The sequence below is a fragment of the Sinohyriopsis cumingii genome, chromosome 17 (assembly GCF_028554795.1).
Source record: "Sinohyriopsis cumingii isolate HCF-2022 chromosome 17, ASM2855479v2, whole genome shotgun sequence".
NCBI lineage: Eukaryota > Metazoa > Mollusca > Bivalvia > Unionida > Unionidae > Sinohyriopsis > Sinohyriopsis cumingii.
This window is the reverse complement of record NC_142977.1, coordinates 69,095,152-69,102,397: the sequence shown is the minus strand read 5'-3', so window position 1 is coordinate 69,102,397 and position 7,246 is coordinate 69,095,152.

Below are 7,246 nucleotides of genomic sequence, written 5' to 3'. Positions count from 1 at the left end.
GGTTCAACAACTTGCTGGAAGGTGACGCGAAACAAGCATGGAATGCTTTTCGCCTAGTTTCTCCAAACTTCCTCGGAAATGTTAGGGCAGAAAACTATAAGGAACTAGTAGAAGACATGTTGATGAAGTATAAGAAACTTGGCTGCAATATGTCTCTAAAGATTCACTTCCTTCATTCCCATTTGGATTTCTTTCCTAGCAACTGTGGTATTGTTAGTGATGAACACGGCGAACGTTTTCATCAAGATATCGCAACAATGGAACAAAGATACCAGGGAAAATGGTCCACTACAATGCTGGCTGACTGCTGCTGGACACTCCTCAGAGATGCTCCCGAACAGCTGTACAAGAGACAGGCGAAGAAATCTAAGATGTAGTCAATGACTTGATTTTTTATAGGTAGGCTATTACAGTTGACCTTTTACTATTGGAATGCATTTCGTTATGTAAACATTAATTTCTTGCAGATTACAAAAAAACTAGAGCCAATTTTGCAATTTGACTGTCATATTCGTGTTCAGCACATAAAAATTGATAAGAATTGACTAATTTTATTTCAGTAACATGACTTTTGTAAAAATTTGTTGTCCAGTGTTACCCATAGTGCAAGTAATTCAACTTTTTATGCCCCAATGATTGTAGAAAATTAACCTTACTTGCATGATACACACGCACACACAAGGGTTTTTAGCTCTATTGTTAATAGATCAGAAGATCTTGTTGAATGATCTGTTCATTGTCTGTCCATCCATTATCATAGATTATTAACTTCACTAATAAACTACAGAGGATTGACTGGAAAAACTACATACCATTCATCTCGTGGTCAACTTGGTTTTTAAATGGGGCTGGTGTGACATTTTGCGTGGGAAGCCATCTAGAAAATATTAGTGATACCAGGCATGATTTTTCTCCATTTTAAAGTGAAATTCCGCTATTGACCTGAATCAAAACCGGTCTTTGAGTCCCATTCTGCAATGACCCTTGTACATTATTTCCATATATTAGGTCATGACTTGTAAAGAGTATTCTGATTGGTCAAATGTTTAAATTCATTCAGTAATGGAAACTGATGGCAATGTAAAGAAATTTGCTTGCAAAACCTGGCGTCCCAAGTTGAGAGACCACAACTGAAAAGATTAGATGTTTTAAAAAAAATGGGAATGGGTGGAAATTTAGTTGGTCAGTTTATAAGAAAATGCTACAGGATTGGCATTTTGTGACCTCTGAAAGAAAGATCTGAATTACGGTAATAGCGATTGGAAACTGCATTTACAAAAGAAGCTACATACAGAAAAATTGAAGCTCAGAAGGCATCTGGAAAAACCATAAGATGTCTTGCATGAGAAAACAGATGTAGCCTTCTGTTAGAATATGTGCACTGCATGTTGCCAATGTAAACACCATGCTGTTATTGAGAAGGAAAAGAAATGATTGCACATTGAGCCAAAAACGTCGGTGACAAAAAAAGGGCTAGACTGGCATATTGACAAGTTGTGTCCATTGGAGAAAAAGACGTGATTGTATGGGATGATTTGTGTATAGTTGATGTACTTCTGTTTATTTCACAGATCTGTTACTAAGAGAGAGAAGTATAATATATTTGCTGCAAAAATTGACAAACTCGTGTGACCTAATTCGATGTGATCACTGAGATGAACATGAAATAACGTTGGTATTAATGGTATTGGAAAACAGATTCATGTGACAGTAAATACTGTGAAATTATTAGTTTTTCAAATGATTATTTTGGTTTATTTTATGATCATAAGTTGCACCAGGAGCAGTTTCTTATGAGTGTAAAATGCATTTTTGGTCCCTGGACCCCAGATCATTAAGACTCCATTTGAGAAGGACCACCACCTACCCACCCTTAAAAAAATTTCAGTTTTTCTACAGAAATATAATTGTGTTAAAATCCCAATACTTGTCCATTTTCATTTCAAATCTGGAGTTGATGTTAGTATCGGTGGAATTGGTCAGGGAACCAGACTTAAGTTTACATCAGTACCTTAGACACTATAAACTGCATCCAACAAGCGATACATTTTCAGGATGAAAGGGGAAATAAAATTTTTATAATGCAGAAGAAACAAGGAATATTCAGATAACTTAGTGGACATGTTTGGTTTTAGGTATGTCCATAGCTGCCAACCCTCACGAATTTGGTGTGAATTTCATGACTTTTTCAGCGATTCACGGATTCATGCCGCAAGCCAAAAATTCACGAATTCTCCAATCCTCAATTATTTAAAATCTTTAATAAAATGACCGATTTCCCTTTAAGCGCTAGTCGTGATAGTCGCAGTTTCCGAAACGGTCTGGTACTGCTCGTCACGATATTAGTAGATCTACAGATGATTAGTACAATTGGCCTGGTAGCAAGCGTTTTAGCCTATTTTAATCTATATGTATAAGAGTAGTTTTACAAATGCTTTTGAGAGAAACTGGGGCCTAACTGGAATTTTGCTCCGCGCTTGCGGCACCAACACTGATTTGAGTTACGGTTCAGCATCGCATGTACGATTTTGAAAATGTCTTCACCACTAAGAAAAAATTAGTGTATTACTCAAAAAGTGAAGTTTAATTTGGAATATATAAAAAAATTGGCCTTGCATTCTGTCATTAAACATTGATATTCATCATGCTTTTTGCACTAAGTGACATCGCAGAGACGATGTGAGGAAGCACGTCGGTTGCAAAAAACACGTAGAAGTTGGGAAAATTAAGAATTCGCAGATTTCAGCTCCGGAATATTTTAAACAATTGGCAGAAGAAATGCAGGCTACCAACACTGAAGCATTATTTGTGAGTTTTCTTGTCGAACACAATCTACCTTTATCAGCTGAAGACCATGCTGAACATTTGTTCTGACAAATGTTGCCGGACTCGAAAATCGATTCCAAATTTTCATGTGGAAGGACCAGAAGAGCTGCAGCTCCTGTGCATTCCTCACAGCAACAGTGCAAGTGAAAGTGTATTTTCTCTAGTGAGGAAAAATAAGACTTTATGGCCTCCTTAGCTGCAAAAAATTTGTCAGTAATTTTAGTCGCCAAGATCAACCAGCCGGCAAAAAGTCTTAACTGTTTAGAAAACAAATTTACGATCAAGCAGTTGAGGAAGTTCAAGTTTGCCACAGTATCATGTCTTGATAAATAAATATTTCAGCACATATGTAGTGTTTTAGTTTTATATTGCGAACTTGATATAGTGTAGTATTGACGGTCAGAGTGGATGGAGTTATTGTCATGGTATTTTTCACGAATTCTTGTCCAAATTCACGATTTTTTATCCCTAGCTTCACTAATTGTGAGCCTGGAAGGTTGGCAGCTATGTATGTCTCCTGGTGGAAAAGATTATTGCTGTCGGCATGGCCCACGTGAAATTTAATTTTTTCAATGATTACAGTAAATTAAGAGACCACAAATAGAACTTGAGCTGCATAGTTGGAACTGCAGTTTGTGAAACTGTATTGGAGATACAGTCCAAGCATACTTACAAACTTTTGAGCTACTATACCTTACTGGATAGCAATATGATTGGGTTGGCACTAAATTCTTGATATTTAGTTTTTGAAAATTTTATCACTACTGCTAGGGTATGGAAGGATGTATCAGCAAATGGTTTTCAACAAATAGTTCCTAAAAATATGTACCAATTTGTCAACCAAAATGGTTGCCACAGCAAGTGTTGAAATAATTGTTTTTGCTGCAACTCATGAATGGATGAGTGTTCACTAAAAGACCACGTTTCTTGGGTCTCAGATCAATAGGATGATCTGGTATCCAAATACGGCCATCTTGAAAATCTCATTAGTCCTATTCAGATGGTCATATCAACATAGCGTGTGAACTAAACAAAAAAAAAACGTATAATGTTAAGCTAGTCCTTGATAAAATTGCTGCATATTTGACATACAACATGGCCCCCATCATTAAAATCTTTTTACAAACTAGACATGATGATAGGTAATAGTGATATATTTTCACAAAAAGACTTGCCATGTTCACTTTGAATGGTGCTGAATATGGCTGCCTGTTTATTTGTTGTTACTATCTGGAAAATGTTCATACCTCGGCTTTCCGAATGGATTGCTGTATCAACATGGCTCTTTAGCCAATAAAATCTGTATATTGCCTAGTTGGTGCCAAGCTTTCTCACATAACCACATTGGCTGAATCCAAGACGAGAACCTACCCAGACCGGTGAGATGTCAGTGATCCGTAACGGAGAGTGCTTTAGACCACTCAGCCACTCCCTCTTGAATGGATAATCACTATGACGTGGAGTTTTTACTATATAAGTTGTAATGTTGGTTTGTCCAAATTAAAAATAGTGCCAAGTCAAACATTTGAACCACAGCAGTTAATTGGAAAATCAAATCACTAAAGAATATTGATGATGGTTTAAACCCTCAGCAGTTAAAAGGAAGCAATAGTCTTTTTTTTTTCAATTTCAGGAAATTATTTTTGTCCCATCAAGGGATTCTTTTTAAAATTGGACTACATTGGCACCTGTATTATGCTGACCTGCTGTTAATTGTTGTCAAATGTACATAAACAAAAACACACACCTATTTTGAAACTCTTAAAACGAATAATAAAAAGCTTAGATGATGATTTTGGATTATGGAGATAAATGAGAAAACAGTTTATAAGATTCAAGCAACATACATGGAGAAGTTAGCACTTTACATTGCAAGATCATTCCATGATGTTTTTGGCATATTGCTGGCTATGAAATATATAGTTTGCATTACTGATGGTATAATAAGTGAATATATAAGTGGTCCTCATCACTATGGACAAACTTGTGCATATATATATATATATATATATATATATATATATATATATATATATATATATATATATGATAGGCATCGATGAGGACCATTTAATGTCATCGCTTCACTGGGGGTGGGTCTGCAGATGGCTTATCAGTTTGATCCGAGCCCGAAAAAGTCTGTTGCAGTGGGGACATGGATGTACAGGTTGCTGACTGGGAGTTGTATAACTGCTGTTCCTGGATTTTTGCAGATCACGTTTTTCAGCTGCATCCACCAGTCTTTTCTGCTCAACGGCTGCCGTACCATCATTGACTTGACTGCGCCAAGCAGATTGGTTAGCAGCGACACTCTCCCATCTGTCGGGATGAATGCCCAAGTTCTTCAGCCAAGCCTTGAAGGTGTCCTTTTCCCTCTTCTTTTTGACCACCATGAGATCTCTTGCCTTGGTGTAGCTCTCCAAATAAGACCTTCTTTGGTAGGCGTTCTACTGGCTTGCGGACAACATGGACCCATCGGAGTTGTGCCATGCACAGCATGTTGTGGATGCTTGTCATGCTGGCCTTAGTGAGCACCTGTGTTTGGTACCTTGTCCTGCCATATGATTTTCGGTAGTTTTCTCAGGGAGCTCACATGGAAGTGGTTCAGTTTTTTAACATGGCGGCTATACAGAGTCCATGTCTCGCAAGCATAGAGGAGTGTAGGGAGAACACCTGCTGCATAGACTTAGAATTTGGTGGCAAGCTTGATGCCTTTCCTATCCCAGACATTTGAGCGGAGTCTTCCAAGTGCTATGCTGGCTTTGACAATCCTGGTGTTGACCTCATTGTCTATGTGGACTGCTTGTAAGAGGGTGCTGCTGAGGTATGTGAACCTGTCTTCATTTTTGAGCTTTTGGCCATTGACAGTGTTGGATGGTTCCAGGTAATCTCCCGGAGCTGGATGATGCAGAACCTTGGTCTTGCTGGTAGAGATGGTAAGTCCGATGTTGGAGCATGCTGTGGAAGAAATGTACATGCTCTGTTGCATGCCTGCCTCTGTGCTGGAGTTGAGGGCACAGTCCTCTGTAAACAGCAGGTTGCAAACGTTCTCAACTTGGACTTTGGTTTTGGCTTGAAGCCTCCTCCAGATGGTATCGGAGACCTACTCCAACATCGCTGTCCTTGAAAGCATCCATCAACATTGTGGAGAACATGAGGCTGAAGAGAGTGGAAGCTAAGATGCATTGTTGTTTCACACCATTCATAACTGCAAAGGGTTTGGAATAATTACCCTGGTCCTGGACTCGTGCAAGCATGCCATCATGAAACCGCCTCACCATTTCACTGAAGAATTCTGGACGTCCAAATTTTGGCCATGATCTTCCAAAGGCCTTCCAAGCTGACAGTGTTGAATGCCCTAGTCAGGTTCACGAAGGTGGTGTATAGTTGGACATTTTGTTGAAGACACTTTTCTTGCATTTTCCTGGCAGCAAAGATCATGTTTGATGGTGGCCTCTCCTTTCTGAAGTCACACTGACTTTCCGGCAGTAGGCCATGATCAAGGTGTTCAGTGAGTCTGTTCAGCTATAGCCTGGCAATGACCTTGCCAGCGATACAGAGTAGAGAGATTTCTCTATGATTGTCGCAGGATTGGCGATTACCTTTGTGTTTGTAAATGTGGATGATGGATGCATCTTTGAATTCCTGGGAAATGTGTTTCATCTTCCACATCCCACACGACATCTCTGTTAGTCTTCCCACTAGCTTAGGCCCACCAGACTTGTAGATCTGTTAGGATGGAGTCTGCTCCTGGAGCTTTCCCACTAGACAGAAGCTCAATAGTCTTTAGAGTTTCCAGCACTGTTGGAGGGTCAGCCAATCTATTGTTGATCTCCACCAGGGGTAGACAGTTTATTGTTTCATCATTGATAAAAGATGGTCTTTTGAGGATACCATGTGTTCTGCCCAGCGATCCAATATCTTCTCCTTCTCGGTTATGAGAGTGCTGCCATTGGAGCTCAAGATTAGGACTGCGCCTGAGGTTACTGGGCCATAAAGGTCACGAGCAGTATAGAAATTCTTCCTGTCATGTCTGTTGGCAAAGGACTGGATATCTTCAGCCTTTTGGCTTAGCCATGTGTCCTGCATCTAGCGCAGTTTCTTCTGCACAGCTTGGTGGACTCTGCTGAAGGCCATGTGTCCTGCATCTAGCGCAGTTTCTTCTGCACAGCTTGGTGGACTCTGTTGAAGGCATCTTTCTTTATATATATATATATATATATATATATATATATATATATATATATATATATATATATATATATAGACACGTGTCATTTAAGGTCAATATGTTGATGGAAGCAACTTAGGTTTAGGTAAATGATTAGATCAGATATTATTTATCTCCCTTGGATATTCTGCTGATGGTAATTTTTTAAACCTTGTATTTTTTTAAAAATGTCTTTTAAATGTAATCACA